This window comes from Solanum stenotomum, chromosome 9 (assembly GCF_019186545.1).
Source record: "Solanum stenotomum isolate F172 chromosome 9, ASM1918654v1, whole genome shotgun sequence".
Taxonomy (NCBI): Eukaryota; Viridiplantae; Streptophyta; class Magnoliopsida; order Solanales; family Solanaceae; genus Solanum; species Solanum stenotomum.
In genome coordinates, this window is record NC_064290.1 from 15,397,615 (window position 1) to 15,416,019 (window position 18,405).

At 30.5% G+C, this 18,405-nt stretch overlaps 1 protein-coding gene across 1 annotated transcript in view; it reads left to right on the forward strand.

Moving 5' to 3' along the window:
- LOC125876796 (oligouridylate-binding protein 1-like) overlaps positions 1-18,405 on the forward strand; it is a 377,725-nt gene that overhangs the window by 322,507 nt on the left and 36,813 nt on the right. The window lies entirely within an intron of this gene.

Here is an 18,405-nt window from a genome sequence, read left to right on the forward strand (position 1 = left end):
CCCCCCCCCCCCCCCTAAAACAACCCCTTCTTTCTTCTTCTTCACCGATCCTACTCTCTCCTTCTTCTTTGATGAACACCCACTACTCCACAAAACCAACTCCTATGTCTCCCTCTTGCCCCCTCGTCTCAACCAATTAAATTAAAAGCATCAAATTTTTACATATAAGATTGAGAGTTGGTATTGAAGGATATATTTAAAAACTTCATTAATAAGTTTAAGAAAGCTTGAAGAACAACAGATAAATTTTATGAAATTGTGAAATTAATTTAAAATTGTGATTGAGGTTTTTTGAATTTGTGTTTGTGATTTTGTAGTTGAGAATCCAAGTCAAATGAGATTCTTTTTTAGATATTTAAAATGAATATGATGCTCAATTTGTGAGTAAATATGAAGAATGATTATTGGATTTTTTAAAAAACAAATTGCAAATTTGACCTATTTAATTTAATTTTTAAAACCTTACATATCATTAAAGAATAACGCGAAATTTCACATATATTTAATTATATTACATGCACACCAATTTGATCATAAAAGGATTTAAAATATTGAGTTTTAAAGTATTTAAGTGTTCAGTAAATAAATTATAAATAAAAGGATCTAGTTAGCGATTCAAATTAAGTATCTATGTATCTCATATCATTTTTCCTTAACATTATTTTGTATATTTAGATATAATATTGTATTTGTAAATATCACATCAAATACCTAAATTTGTAAATACATACCAAAATGTATTTCAATATCTATGTCCATCCCTTATCGAGTTCAATAATTATGGAAATTAAAATACTCCGCTTTCATTCTATACCATAGTGGGATCAGTTTCACGTGGCTCGACGAAAGAATCCAAAAAAAGGTAGAGTAATATAAACACCTACGTAACACAGAGAGGTGACTTGTGGCGACGAATAAATGGGGTCCACTTGGATGCCGGGTGTCCAACGCACCTCTTGTTTCAAGTAAAACAACGGCAACAATCTTTTCTTTATTAGCTGTCCATATTGCCATTACACAAAAACATATTATTAATATTCTAGCAAATTACATATCATATTTCAATGAAATTAATAATACAAATAATATTATACGATATTGAAATAATAGTTTTGTAATACATAGAATGTACTTTAAAATCTCATCATACATGTTACTAATATTATCTTATTATATACATGATTGTATCAAATCATTACACATAGAAAATAATAGTAATAACTCTAGCTACATCTGGACAAGACATTAATGTTTACTATTAAAAAAATACATATAATTGAATTTATACGCCAAATTTAAAAGATAAGAAATATTATTTCGACAGAGGCAGGTGAACTATTACGCAATAAGAAATAAACTAATGCCAAAATAAATATACTAAGCGAATAATGAATTAAAATATCTTGTGTCAGCCTTATTCCAGTAATATTGATGTTAAAGATAAATAGTAGCTGAAAGAATAAGTTAATCAAATTGTAATAAGTAATGGAAGTGTTAGAAAAGAGTTAATTATCAGTAATTAATCTCATAATTCATGATAAATAAAGATAATTAATAACATTTAAGAACAAAGAATAATGTTCGACTTCACTCATGGAAGATTTTCATAAATCAAGTAACGGGTCCTTCTATCAGCTTGATTATCTTCTATGCATGTATGCACCGTGAATGTGACATATAATCGTACTTTCCATCATACATTAATCAATTTTGAAGAGTCCTATTGACACATTCTCTAATTATTTTCACAAGTCGATTTATGACTCGTGAGCTAATTTATGATCATGAATAACAATTTTTCTAATTATTTTATATAGGCCAAACACATATGCAGACCCTTAAATTTGTTCCTATTTTTCATTTTGGCACTCCAACCCAATCTTGTTCCATTTTAATCCTTTAACTCACATTTTTATGTTCCATTTTGACACTTCTAAGTGATGTGACAGAGTGTGTGCATCAAACTCTCTAAAAGAGTGAAAGATAGAAAAAAAAAATTAAAATAATAATAAAAGCTTATCATTAAACTCTATTTCTTTTATGTACCATTTAACAGAAAATACTAATTTTATGATTTTTTGTTATTTCTATATATATTATTCAACTGCAATTTTGTATTTTAAAAATCGGCGTTCATCCGTTAGTTATTGTAAAAAAATTAAAATTGTCGGATGATCATTGATATTTTTTTATTAAAAAAAGTAACAATTTCTTTTTAAGAGTTTCCCTATATTTTTGCGTGAAAAATAACCGACGAAAGTGCGTCGATTTTCTTTCTTAAGAAAATCAATGACAACCCAACGAAGTCTATTGAGTTTCATCATTTTTTTGTAGTGTTATTAATTAGCAATGAACATGAGTTTTTCTTTACTCGTATTTAGTTGAATGAAAAATTAGAAGCTGATATTTGAGTTAGTCAAAATCGACTAGATATGAAAAAAATAATATGTGGTGTTATTTAATTTAATTAATCATATATATATATATATATATATATATATATATATATATATAAGAGAACCCTAGGCCCGCCTACGTGGCGCCACCACAAACCAGAATTAACTTTTAAATTAATTATTTTCAAAACTAGCCTTCCCATTTCATGGAAAGTTGTGACTTTTATGAAAAATTGTGTCTTCTATGAAAAGTTGGGACTTTTATGAAGAGTTGCGACTTTTATGAAAGGTTGTGATGTTTATGAAAGGTTGTGACATTTTCGAAAGGTTGTGACTTTTTCAAAGAGTTGTGACTTTTCCAAAGAGTTGTGACATTTTCAATAAGGTACAATAAGTATTTGTTCACACTACTCTTTGTTGTTTATAAATAGAGGGATTTCCTCTCATTTTAAAGCAACAAAAAATTTGAACTTCTTCTTCTTCTTCTACACAATTAAATATTCTTGTACTTTGCTTCTGTTGAGTGGCTTACTGACACCATTATTTTTGTATCAATATATTGGTAAACAAAATCGTTCAAAACTGAGAGGAACTAATTCTTTAAACCTCAGGTATTAGAGGGAAATAATTTTCTTAAGAGGACACTGTGCATTTAGTGGACTTGGTTTTTCCCTTTCTATTTCATTCAATTTTTACATATTCTGGTATTTTTTTATAGTCATTAATTTATGCTTATAATATTAATTGTTATTTTTGAGTACGTGTTTTAAACTTTGTTGTTTATGTTTCTGCAAAGTTATTGTCTGCAGTTATATTGAACATATACACATATAGTAGGATATTCATTGTGCAAAAATAATTATTGTACTAAGTTCCAAGAATTCATGTTTTGATATTCTATATAAAATTCTATAACCTAAAAGTACTATATATAAGATTACATATTATCTATTTTTACATTGATATGAAATTTGTCACTTGTCAATTGAAGAAATTCATTATGCAAGTTCAAAAGTTATAATTGCTTTCATGTTCAAGCATAATTTCTTTTTGAATCTGTTAACCAATTCTTGAATTTTTCCCTGAGACATATATCACAATTGTATAATCTATGCAACTAAAATGTGTTCTTTTTCTTATGAAATGCCTTTGTATATATATTCTTATTTTCTTCTTTATATTCCTTTTAATGTTGATTAAAGACCAATGCTTTATTATTTCCTCAATAATTCATTCATTAGAGGTTCTTGAGTTATGTGATAATGACAAATAATCAAATTCATGTTGGTATATTGCTAATATTGTTTTAACAACCTATTTTTTCTATTATTTTTAATGTATGGATATTAGTAAACGATTATTCTGCAAGTTCAATGCAATTACTATTTATGACTACGCAAAGCGTGGGCAAATTACCTAGTTGTTTAAAAAAGAAAACCAACACACTTTCGTCGATTATTTTTTCACACAATAAAGTGAGTTGATTTTCTTTTTTAAACAATTAATTAAATTAAATAACATCACATTTTTTTTCCATATCTAGTCTATTTGGACTAACTCAAATATCAGCTTTCTAATTTTTCATTCAACTAAATACGAGTAAAAAAAAAACTCACGTTCATTGCTAATTAATCACACTACAAAAAATCACTACTAAAAAATGACGGAAGAAAAAGCGACGGACAACGTCGCTCCAAAAAAGCGCCGGACTAAGAGATGTCGTCCGTCGCTTTTAATTAAAATAATTATTTTTAAAATTATTTTACAAAAAGCGACGGACTGCATCTCTTAGTCCATCGCTTTTTATTAAAAATAATTATTTATAAATTAAACAATAAACACGTTGTCCGTCGTTTTAATTTATTTTATTTTATTAATTAGTTTTTAAAAAAAACGACGGACGGCATCTCTTAGTCCGTCGCTTTTTGGTCAAAATATCTAGTCAAACATTTTTAAAAAGCAACGGACAGCGTCTCTTAGTCCGTCGCTTTTTAATTAAAATATTTAAAAAAAAAAAAAAATTAAAAGCGACGGACGGCATCGCTTAGTCCGTCCGCTTTTTTTCGCGTATTTTTGCTAATTAATTATTTTTATAGATAGTGACGTAGTCCGTCACTTTTTATTAAAAATAATTATTTATTAATTTAAAAAAAGTCACGCCGTCCATCGCTTTTTATTAATTTTAATTGTTTAATTATTTTTTAAATTAGCGACGGACAAAATCTTTATGTCCATCGCTTCTTGGTTAAAATATCTGGTCAAATATTTTAAGAAAGCGACGGACAATGTCTCTTAGTCTGTCACTTTTTGGTCAAAATGTTGGTCAAACATTTTTTTTTAAAAAGCGACGGACATAGCGAAGTTGTCCGTCGCTTTTTTAAAAATATCTGCACTAGCAGACGCGATTTTCCCATTTCTCCATATAAAAAACAAAATTGAGAAATATGTTGATTTAATTTTATTTAAATCGTCTTCTGGAAAATGATTTTGTGTAAAATAAAAAACAAAAAAAATTATAATACCGACTTCCAAATGTCGGTAAAATTAAATAGTATGTAATAAATTAATATTTTCAATTAACTTTAAATAAATCGTCCTCCGAATGACGGTTTTATATAAGTAAAAAATAATTTAATATAAAATACCGACCTCCCGATGTCAATATTATTTAATTAACATGATTACTTTTTATTTATCTTAAAATTTAATGTGATACCAACCTCATGAGATCGGTATTTTTATTATATCTAATTACTTTTAATAAAAGCGACATCCGGAAGTCGGTATGTTTAAAATATTCCTATTAATCATAATTTTTCTATTGTGCATAATATTAAAATTTCATTTTACACCTACGATTAATTGTTCAAAAAGTGTAACAATTTTGTATACTTTTACAAATAAAATGTTAGAATTCGTGAAATAAATAAATAAATATCTATAATCCATATTTAGAGTATGAAACTACGTTGATATGAATTAGGAGATAATTATACTTATATTTATAGAGTAATGTACAAATCCTATCAGTCCGTCGTCTAATCATAAACTTAATATCTCATGTCATGATGTAGTAGAGGTGAAGAGCTAACATATAATCCATTCCAGTATGAAATGCGAGATAGTATTATTATATACGTTCGATCTTGAATGGATGTCAAGTGTAGTGATCACCTCCTAATTATGATGACATGTAAAGGATACTTCATCGGAGTATGAAATACGTTGATTAATTATATATATATTCCTCGAGTAGTTTAACAAATCAAGTCTTATATACTAGTGGTTCAGATATGAAATACATTATCAATTAAAGAAATACCGATGATCAATTCAAGGAGATTTATATATTAAATTTGATATTGATAAACTTTTGTTGATCAATAAAATTAAATTTATATAATTAGAAGGTATATAATTTAAATTTATAAAATTAACTTGATCGATAAATTAAATTTATTAAATTAAACTTTTGTTGATGTGTAGTTAAATTATATATATATATATATATGTATATATATATATATAAAATCAACCTCAAGAGCTGAGTTTATATTAAAATAAATTAATAAATACCAACCTAAAGAGGTCGGTATATTTAAATTATTATTTTATTTAAATAATATCGACTTCATGATGTCAGTATTTATTAAATATTTTTAAATATAGATAATTATTTTTAAAAATATCGACATCCCGAGGTCGGTATATTAAAGAATTCTCTTTAAACAAGAATGACAATATAAGTTAAAGTTACCTATTTCAAAAAAAGAATGACAATATAAGTTTTAATCCTAAACACTAACTCTCAAAAACCTAAGTCCACTTTCACTCCCCCACTCCAGATCCACCCCCGACCCACCCCCATCGCGCCGATCCCCACCCATCCCCGACCGGCGCCACGCCACACCGGCGCCACGCTGCCTTCCACGACCGCAGCCACCCACCTTCGCAGCAGCAGAGGACGTCGCTGCAGCTGCAGAGGAAGTCACGCCCAGCTGCAGGAGGTCGTGCGCCTCCATCCCGACTGGCGCCGCCTCCATTTCGACTGGCGCCGCCTCCATCCCCGACCTTCTTAGTGAAGGTGAATTTTTAGAACCTCCATAATAGATTACTTTTGTTTCTATTTAGTTGAAGTATCTCAAAATTAGAGTACTAATATACTTAGTTTTATTGATTGTTAGTTTGATTGATTGTTAGTTAGTAAGTGAATGATTTAGGGTTTTTGATTGTTAGTTTGAATTAGGTATTATTTGATTGTTAGTTTGTGTTTGTTGATTGTGAATTGAAAATTTTAATGTTAGGGTTAGTTTGAATTAGGGTATCTTAGGATTTGTTTGAAATTCGGTATTTCTTAAGTTAATTAGTTTGATTTTGGAATTGTAAGATTAGATTGAATTAGGGTATTTAAGGAGTTGTTTGAACTTGGGTATTATTTGAGTTAGTTTGAATTATTATTGAGATTTTAGGACTAATAGTTTGAATTTGGGATTAGGAATAGCTAGCTAATTTGAATTTAGGATTTTAGTACTAGTTAGATTTTGGGATTTTAGGGCTAGTTTGAATTTGTGATTTTAAGATTAGTTTGAATTTTGAATTTAGGACTAGTTTGAATTATTATTGAGATTTTAGGAATACTAATAGTTTGAATTTGGGATTTTAGCACTATAGTTTGATTTTTGAATTCTAGGAGTACTTTCAATTTGTGATTTTAAGACTAATTTGAATTTGGAATTTAGGACTAATAGTTTGAATTATATTTGATATTTTAGGACTAATTTAATAGTTTGAAGTTGGGACACTAGCTAGCTAGTTTGAATTTAGAATTTTAGGGATTTGAATTACAACTTAATTAGAACTTATAATTAATTATAACTTGAATTTACTATAAATTGAACTTAATTAGGAATATGAACTTGAAATTATAACTTGAACTTGGAACTAATTAGCTTGAATATATAACTAATTAAGTTTAGAAATTATATATGAACTTGAATTGAAACTTGAACTTATTAAAACTTGAGAATATATATATATATATATATATATATATATATATATATATATATAAACTAATATTCTTGGATATGAAGTTTATATTTAACTAATTTAAGAACTTTTCGTGCTAGGCAACTGAGGAAGCTCAACATGTAAAAAAGTTGATACAGGACTATTTTGCTTCTTTCATCAAAGTTGGAGATAAGGTTGGTGCTTCTAAATTTCTCAAGTTCAAGTACAATTGTTTTGAATAATGTGTTTGTGTCCATCTAGTATTAATACTTGGCTTTAATGCTAGTAATTATAATTGATTGTTTGTTAGTATATTATTGTTTTTGTTTGTTGGTTGTGTTATTCAATTGTTAATTTGATTTGATTATTGTTAGTTAGGTATAGATAATTGAAGATTTTGTATTTTAAGGTTTTTTTAAAAAGAAATTAGACATTTTTAAATTGGGCATTGTTAGTTAGTGAAGAATTAGCATTTTTATATTTTAGAACTAGTTTAAACTTGAGAATATGTAATTTGAGGTTAAATTGAGATTTTTTTGGATTTGATTTTAGGACTAGTTAGTAAAGTGTTAATTTGAAGTTAGAAATTAGTAATTGAAGTGTTATGAGTAGAAGATGAATGTTTGAATGTCATGAACTTAATTAGAATTTGAAGTTGAACTTAGAATTTGAACGTGAACTTAGAACTTGAACTTGAACTTAGAATTTGAAGTTAAACTTAGAACTTGAACTTAGAACTTGAACTTGAACTTAAAATTTGAACTTGAAATTAAAACTTGAACTTGAACTTGAACTTGAACTAGAACTAGAACTTGAACTAGAACTAGAACTAGAACTAGAACTAGAACTTGAAATTATTACTTTGGTCATGATGTGTCATGTAGGAGAAACAGGCCCAATCGCAATGATGAAGGCGATATTGATCCTTTATTTCCACCGATATCAATTTTTAATCAAAATGGTCGAGGATCTAAAAAGCGTAGAAAGCGAGGCCTCACTGATATGGAAATGCAATCAGCTTTGACACATAGTTTGCTTAATTGTCCAGAGGTTCAATCATATGTCAAGTAAGTGTTAAAAATATGTTATTAAATCACATACTAATAAGTGATCATTAACTAACGAAATACTTGAATGTAAAATGATCAGCTTGTTCGTAAACACATGGAGTAATGAAGCCATCTATACAGAATTTTCCAAATGGTTGAGGAACTATGTAAGTGTGCAATCACTAAGTATTTAAATATATATTCATGTTATACTAAATTATATTACTTGAAATAACAATCGCGTAGGTTTACGATAAATACTCAAGTGTCCAACATTTGCAATTAGTGAAAGAAGTAGCCCTGGACCTGAATCTCAAGTACTGACAATGAATAAGTATTGTATCAATGGTTTTAAGTTTCAAACTGAAGAAGCATCTAGGAACAAGAAAACAAATAATAGCGGTGTTTATATACAAGGTGATGTTGATGGTACTGGTCAAACTATTGAATATTATGGTGTCATTCAAAAGATTATTGAAGTAAGGTATTCAGGTTGGCCTAATAAGAAGATTGTGTTGTTTCGGTGTGAGTGGTTTGACCCATCACATAGAGGCACAAAGGTGGACCATCAACATAATATAATTGAAGTTAAGCACACCAGGAAATACAGAAGTTATGATCAATTTATTATTGCACAACATGCTAAACAAGTGTATTACGCTTCATATCCATTGCGTAGAGACAAAGCTGATTGGTGGGTTGTTATAAAAAGTAAGCATGTGAGAAGAATTGAAATTGACAATGTCTTAGATGTGGCGTATCAAAATGATGTTGCAATTGTTCAACAACAAGTTGATGTTGAATTGGAAACCACGCTACAACATCCTCAACACATATTAGAAGAAGTATCTGATGATGAGATATTGAATGTTGAGGAAGAAATATCCGAGAATGAGGAAAATGAATCATTTGATGACGAAGAATGGGACGATAATGAAAATGAAACAACTGAGGAGGAAGAATGGGAGAATGATGGAATTGAAACAAGCGAGGAGGAATAGTGTAGAATGAAAGCTAGCTAGTACATATGTAAGTGTATTTTACTAATTTTATTTAATTTATGACTTTTATATATATTATTACATGTAAATTTGCATACAGATGTCATCAGGCGGTGACGGTGATAGACATCGCGAGCATCTTGGAGTTAGCCAGACTAAACAGGCTAAGAAGAAGAAGTCTAGGAGACCGATAGATCTTGAGGATATTGCAGGATCTATTTCTTCTGCGCCAGAGCGCATCAACCATGATACTCATTTATTTGCTGTTCTGTTTAGTACGGCGGATCCTCGACAATATTATCCTAATTATCGTCGACCAGTCGGTGTTTTATCTACTTCACAGGCATTGCCTTCACGACGCTACGAGGACCTACCTTTATAGGCTATTTGTCGAGCATGACACTTATCGGTAGGTAATCCATCTCCCACAGGTACACCTCCTCAGTTATCTACCATGAGGCTTGGAGATTCTAGTAGCGAGCAATTAGATGCTATGGCCGATACGCCTCCATTGACTCAACGTTTTGTGCATCCTGATGTGTCACCCTCGTCTACAGCTGCACCTAGTGTTACACCACATGATACGATGTCTACTCTAGCTCCTGGCCAGAAGAACAGACTTGGTAGAGTCATGATTGAGCCGGATGGATCATCGTAAGTTTGTTTTGTTATCTATTTGTTAATTTATTTTATTTATTTCTTATACTTTAATATATTATTCATGAACTAACATATTTATTATGTGTTTTGTAGGTGGCATCCTGCAAATGATGCTGCTCGGGCTTTAAAAGAGTGTGTTAAAAGACTCTATACACAAGCTTATCACTCTTGGAGCGAGATTCCAAATAGTATACGCCAGACAATGTTTAATAACTTTAAGGTATATATTTTTTAGTTAAGTTTAGTATACTTTACTTTTTTTACTATCAATTTAATTAACGATATTCAAATTTTTTTCAGACTATGTGTACTTGAAAGTCGAGGTACAATTTGGTCATTGGGACCACATTTGAGAGGAAGGCATCCGTCAGACTGTCTAGCTGGCTAAAGAGCGTTCGGGATAGTGGTAAATGTCCCGATTGGATGTTGCCTCATGTTTTTGATGAATTGGGTCAGTATTGGAACACATACAAGTTTAAGGCAGTATCAGATCAAGCCAAAATGGCTAGAGGCAGTCTTAAAGGTGGCTCGTTGCACACCGGAGGTGCAAAGACGGTTGGAACAATTGCACGAGAGATGGTAAGTTCTAATTCAAACTTTTAAATAAATAATTAGTTGATACATATATATCATTATAAATTTCAGCTTTTATTTATAAGAAATAGAATTGGGACGCACTCCCATTGAACCAGAGGTTTTCAAAAAGACTTATGTCAGGAAGAAAGAAAATGAGTCGGATCCGGATGTGTGGGTGAAAGAAAGGGCCGAACGAACTTTTGTAAGTTATTTAATATGAATAATATATATCAATAGTGAATATATTTATGATATGTATATATATTGATGTCAATACTTATATTTAATATGCAGAATGACTTTCATAAGTACGTCGCTGAGAATCTAGATAGTTCGGTTCAATTGACACCTGAACTGTCCACTCAGATTTGGAAAAAAAAAATGGTAGGGGGACACACAAGGGTAGATGCTATGGTCTAGGCTCTCGCAACGATGTTAGACGCCTTTAGTCAAGCTTAGAAGGTATTGGATCGTCACATCAAGTTGAGGCACTTGACGGTGTTCAGATTGCTGCTATGTCGGATCAAATAGCTAAACTTACAGCGGCACTAGCAGAGTCGGAGCGGAAACGAGTAGCTGAACAACAAAGCATGAGTGAGACCGTTCAGCAAATCAAAGAACAAGTGATGAACCTCGCTCGTCGACCTACTACTTCGTCTCCCGATGACACCGACGACGAGAGTGATGAGGATGATTATGTAGATCTCACTCCCTAGTTTAGATCTCTGGACATTTATGAATTTTTGAAATTTTAAAACGAATTTTAAAAGACTTTATAAGTCTTTAATTTATTATTTAGATACTTTTGAATGTTATTTTAAGTTTGTTGTTTTATGTTTTATTTAGATTGTTTATAATTGTGTGTGTTTGATTGGGCTGAATAGTGTAGAATTGAATTGAATTGCATTTGCAGGTGGGCAGCAGAAGCTGCGAGCTGCTACTGTCAAAAATATTGCAGAAAAAGCGACGGACAGCGTGGTTTAGTCTGTCGCTTTTTTGGGTTTTAATTTTTTCAAAAACCCTGAAAAGCGACGGACAGCGTGATTTTGTCCGTCACTTTTTTAAGTTTTTAAAAATAAAATTTCCAGAAAAGCAACGGACAATGTCCTTTTATCCGTCACTTTTCTGGGATTTTCAAAAAATAAATTTCCAGAAAAGCGACGGACTGCGTCGCCCTTTAGAAATTAAAAAAAGTTAAAATTAAAATAAAGCGACGCAGTCCGTCGCTTTTTTAAAAAATAATTCAAAAAAAAAAGTAAAAAAGCGACTCAGTCCGTCGCTAAAAGAGACGCAGTCCGTCTCTAAAAGCGACGCAATCCGTCGCTAAAAGAGATGCAGTCCGTCTCTAAAAGCGACGCAATCCGTCGCTTTTTTTAAAAACGACATTTTCCGTCGCTTTAATGCGACACAGTCCATCACTTTTTGAAAAGCGTCGAGCTAAAAAGCGACGAAAGTGACTGCGTTGCTTTTGGCTGTCGTTTTTTGACATTTCTTTAGTAGTGAATGTTGAAACTAGATAGATTTCATTGGGTTGTCATTGATTTTCTTAAGAAAGAAAAGCGACGCACTTTCGTCGGTTATTTTTCACGCAAAAATATAGGGAAACTGTTAAAAAGAAATTGTTACTTTTTTTTTATAAAAAAAAAAAATCAATGATCCTCCGTCAATTTTAATTTTTTACAATAACTAACAGATGAACGCTGATTTTTAAAATGCAAAATTGCAGTTGAATAACATACATAGATATAAAGAAATCATAAAATTAGTATTTTGTGTTAAATGGTACATAAAAGAAATAGAGTTGAAGGGTAATCTTTTATTATTATTTTTTGTCTTTCATTCTTTTAGAAAAAGTGTGATGCACACACTCTGTCACACCACGTACAAGTGCCAAAATGGAACATGAAAATTGGTATTGAAGGATTAAAATGGAACAAGGTTGAGTTGGAGTGCCAAAATGAAATTTAAGGACAAGTTTAAGAGTCTGCATATGTGTTTGTCCTTTTATATATTTTCCTCATTTTGGTCATTTCGACTTTTAGAATCTATAAATAATTGTAGAGTTAATATCTCAAATGGTCACTCAACTATTAATTGTTCACTTAGAAAGTCACTCAACTTTGAGTTGTTCACATAGAAAGTCACTCAACTTTGTTTTATAACTCAAAAGTCACTCAACTATTGATATTTCATTTAGAAAGTCACTCAACCAATTTAAATATCTTTTCATAAATTTTTGTTGAAATTTAATTTTATGTTAAACTATTTTTTAAAGAAATAATAAGATATTTATTTTAATTATTTTGTTAATCTGAATTATTCAATTATATATTTTTTAAAAAAAAACGTAACGTAGCAATTGACCCCAAAAAAAACTTTTTCCATTTCAGCAATTATATAATTGGAATTAGATATGTTAAAAAATGATCCAAACAAAGAAGAAGAAGTTGGAATTGATAAGAAGTAATAAAAACTACGCAGCACAGTACCCTTTTTTATATAAAAAGAAAAGGTGAAAAGAAAAACTATACTTCAACAAAATGATTAAAATAAGCATCTTATTATTTATTTTTAAAAATAGTTAAAAAATTTTTTTTGTATTTTACAAAATTTAATGAAAAAATTAATTTGGTGATTTTTTAAGTAAAATATCAATAGTAACGTGACTTTTTAAGTGAACTATTAATAGTTGGATACTTTTGAGTTATAAAACAAAGTTGAGTGACTTTCGAAGTGAACAACTCAACGTTGAGTGACTTTCTAAATAAACCATTGAAAATTGAGTGATCATCTGAGATATTAACTCAATAATTTTGTCATAGCCTTTTCATTTTTTACTATTTTGTTTCTAAACTACTTTGATTTGTTTTAACTCAATAATTTTGTCATAGGTTTTTCATTTTTATTATTTTGTTTCTATACTGCTTTGATTTGTTTTTACAAGTCAAAGGTTTATCAGAAATAATTTCTCTACCTTCCGGTAATGATAAGATTTGTGTAAACTTCCTTTTTCTAGATTTTATTTTGTGAAATTATATTAAATATATAATTATACCACAATAAAATAAGGAGTCAACTTATTTCAATAAAAAAAACATTTTCCTTCGCAATATCCTTCTTTTCCTTGTTTGAGAAGCTTTAAACGAGCCTTAAGTAATGCAATTAATTGGTCTCTTCTTCTTGCTTATGAAGTTATATGTTGTAATTATATTGCCTAATACAATCAATTAAACATTTTGGGTGTGTTTGGTACTTGGAAAAATGTTTTTTCTCGAAAGAAAAATATTTTTTTTACTTAATTTTTTGATAGTTGGTTAAAATAGAAATAATTATTTTCTTAGGCATATTTATATATTAGAGAAATAATACATAATAAAATTGGTGATGGTTAAAATAGTTAATGTTGATAGAAATATAAGGAAGATTGAAGATTAGAGCAAGAAGAAGGCCGGTGCGTTGCGATCTCTATCTCATAGTTTCCTACCTATCAAGCACACCCTATACATTCTTGTTTATAAAAGCTTTATTTAGTATTTTTTTTGTCTCTAATTATTTGTCTATTTTTATTTTTTTAGTTGTCCTTAATTACTTGTTCATTTTGACAAATAGGACAATTTTTTACCTATTATATCCTCAATTAATTACTTTGAAAAATGTAGAACTTTTTGAAAATCTTAAATTTTTAATTGATCCACTTCATAATTAATAGGGGTAAAATGGTAAACTTACTATGTTAATAATTATTTTTTTAATAAGTGTGACAATTTAAAAGTGGACAAATAATTAGGAACAGAGGGAGAGAGTATAATATAATATAAATAGTATTGCCAACCCTTTAATGAAGTTAATTTATGGACCACAAAGGTTTTTCTAGTAGTAAGCATTTTTTTTTATTTAGAGATATAGGTTTGAGTTCAAAAAATATACTCTTTGATAAAAAAGAATTAATCTATAAAAAATCTGAATTAGTTCATCAAACACCATATAAGAAATTTCATAGAAGCAATGGCATATAAAATATATTAATCATAAAAATTATTTTTATTTTATATTAATAAAGTAATAACTTTTTAATTTGTATTAATCGAACATCAAATAATTTTTTTAAAAAAATAATAGAGATAGTACTGTTTGCAACAAATTTTAAAGTGATAGAAATAAATTGCAATCACTCTATCCTTGAAGACAATATTTTTCGAGAGGATGACTCACAAGTCTATGATACTTGCAATAGTTTGGGTCATTAGCTTTTCCAGTTTCATCGGGTCGCTTCATCTCTAGCAAGTCAATGAGCTTTAACTCGAGCAACTCATCAAAAATCTTAGAAACATCAGAATCCAAGAAGGGATATTATTTTCCTTGCATCTCCCTTTGAACGTGCTTGGAAAGCCGTTCTCATATTTTGCTTCATGCCCTCATTCGTAGTGATCTTCGCAGGCGACACATTAACATTCATGGATTCTTTATTGTCATTTCTAGGCACAAATTTACTCCATCTCTTGGGTTCCTGCTTGTCGCTTCCTTTGCGAGGGTCTCAGACATATGTCTTTTCCAGCAGAGGACATGCTTAACTCTATATCATGAGCGCGAGTAGCTAGATCTTCGAAGGATTTTGGTTTTATTCCTTGTAAGATGTAAAGAAGCTCCCAGTGCATTCCTTGAATACTCTTCGAAGGATTTTGGTCTTATTCCTTGTAAGATGTAAAGAAGCTCCCAGTGCATTCCTTGAATACACATTTCGATTGTAGAAGCTTCACTAAGCCTATCCTTGCAATTTAGGCTCGCGTTCCTCCATCGATTTATGAAATCTATAACTGTTTCATCTTTCTTTTGGCGAGTATTTGTGAGTTCTACCATGCTCACCGTACGCCTTGTGCTATAGAAGTGATTGAGAAATTTGTGCTCTAGTTGCTCCCAACTATCAATAGAATTAAGTTCGAGATCTGTGTACCAATCAAAGACATTTCCTTTTAGAGAGCAGACAAACTATTTGACGAGATGGTCTCCATAGGTTCCAGCATTATTACATGTCTCCACGAAGTATGCAACATGCCGTTTTGGATTTCCTTTACCCTCAAATTGTTGAAATTTTGGAGGTTGATAACCAGCAGGCATTTTGAAGTTATCAATTCTCGCAGTGTATGGCTTGACATACATGTGAGAAGACTTGGTGGAGACTTCATACTTATCTTTTATAGTGCCTTCAATAAACTCTTTCAAGCGATCAAGTGGGATCATTCCTTCAGAAGAAATTGGCATCTCATTAATAAGCGATGCTTTCTTCGCATGATCTCCGATCTCTTGAACTTCAACACACTTTCCAGGCGCATGACTCTCTTCTCCATCTAAAAGTCCTTTCATCATATCCATCAACTTATCAATTCGATACTCTTGGTGTTGTACATGCTTTGTCAATCCTTCAACCAACTTTGTCAGATTTGTGAGTTGTTCCTCAGGAGAGGAAGCAACAGTTACCATCGTTTGCATGATCATTGGAGATGTAGGAGAGTAGCATGGATTGTCGCGTAAGTTAATCTTCAACGGACTCACGTTACGCGATGCATGTGGAGATGATTCATTAGTTGAATCATAGTTCTCCCTTGTGGTAGAATTCTTGGAACCAGATTGCTCAAGTAGAGCAAATGTCTCCTTGATCTTTTCAGCAATACTGCTTCCTCTTTCCAAAGCATTTGTGGAGGAATTTGCTCTTTTTGGAGTTAAAGACCCAAAAATAGGAGTTGATGCGGACAACACTTGTAGTGTTTGTTGTCCTAGCGTAGCAACTTTGTTTCTCGTAATGGCTCCAAAACTTCCAAAGGTAACATCAAGAATGCCTTCAACTTCAGTAGAGAACTTGGAGCTAGTGGCCTTAGAGGCAGTTGATTGAGAGTTGTTCTTCATGGAAGTCATCTCGATGTTGTTTGATGCTTGAATAGTTGAGATGAGAGGTAGAGATTGTCTCACTGGGCGTGCCAATTTGTTTGCAACAAATTTTTAAGTGACAGAAAATAAATTACAATCACAATAAAAAAAATGAAGAAACATAATTTTATTCATCAAGATTGCGGGTACAATTCTGTTCCTCCCTTGATTATGCTCTCCTAAGATTTATTTGGGGGCCGTTAGTGGCATATTTCTCGAACTAGGATGATTTAGAGTTGCCTTCTATAAGAATATTCCATAACTTTTGTGGAATATTCGAGATCTTGATCTTTAAAAATACCCTAAAGTTTATGGGATATTTTGAGATGTCTTTTAAGGGAATTTAGTACCCTTTATATAGACATAAACTATGATGTCTTGTAGAGTCCACAAAATTTCAATGTCTACAAGTTATATTATAATTTGATTAATTTTTGTAAGAAAGAAACATCAATTTCATATTGTTAAATTGCAAGTGTTACTTTTTCCTTCATCGTGGAGAATCCTTCATTTCAAAAGGTCTTCAATACTTTTTAAAAAAATCGATTTTTCCCTTTTTCAAAAAGAATAAAATCATTAAAAGGGTTCTTTTTTTTAAAAAAAAAAAGTACATTGTGGGTAGAACCGTCAATATGGACTAGGCCCATGGGCTAAATAAAAATTAATTAAAAAATAAATAAAAAATAGAGTTGAAAATAACAAGAGTCTAAACTCAATATTTGTGTAAAGTTTGAAATATTACAATTTAAATACAAATTATGTTTATAAAATATGTACTACATAAAATAAAAATCCCCTAAAATTTTTAGGGAATCACTACATAGATCATAACCTATGAAATATTGTCATAGTTTTTGTATTTTATTATGATCATTGAAAAATAATTAAGTTAATATTTCTATTTAGCTATTTATGCTTTTACTTGAAATCAAACTTAATAAATATTATAAAGATAATTTTATTTGTGTATTTGATTAACAAATAGTAATAATAACACCATGTAATATTGTCTTGTCGATATTTATGTTAATATTTTTAAATTATAATTTAATTTTAAAAATTATAAAAAATATTTTTGTAAGAAAAGAGAGTTGACCCGGAAAAGCCCGTAGCCCACGTACTTGTGGGCTGGACCGACCATTTACTGACCCACACAAAAAATGGATTAGCCCGGCCTGGTCCGTCAAATTTCAAAATCTGTATGTGTTGGCCCGAATGGGGTGACCTAGCACATATTGACTGCTCTAATTGTAGGGTTATGAAGGGTAGTTTCGTCATTAGCATCTACAACGACATCTGTGATTGTGAACAGAGAACCCATAGATCGCTTTCCTATTCCAAAAGCAATAGGCCCCACATATTCCATTAGTCATAGTATGGGTCCCACCACACAAAAAACAAATACAAAAGGTGGGGCCCAGACTCCATTAAGTGGTCCCATCAATAATTACTATCTTGACAATTTCTCTGATCCAATTGACACGTATACCTTTCGCCGGAGAAGTAAACTTGCCGGAATCTTTTGATCGGCAAATGTGGGTCCTACATAGGGATTGGGTCCCAATCATTAGATATGGACGTTTCTTGAAATATTGGTCATTTGACAAGTGACAATTTAAAATATTGCTTTGGAATCCTATTTTTTTTTATTTCTTATTTAATTTTTATGATTATAAAGTTTGAATTAGCTTTCGTTTATCTTGATTAATTAATTGAGTAGAACATATGGAAAGAATTATCTACACTCTATTTGAATGGTTGTTTTCTGTTGTTTTATAATATATCGTATTA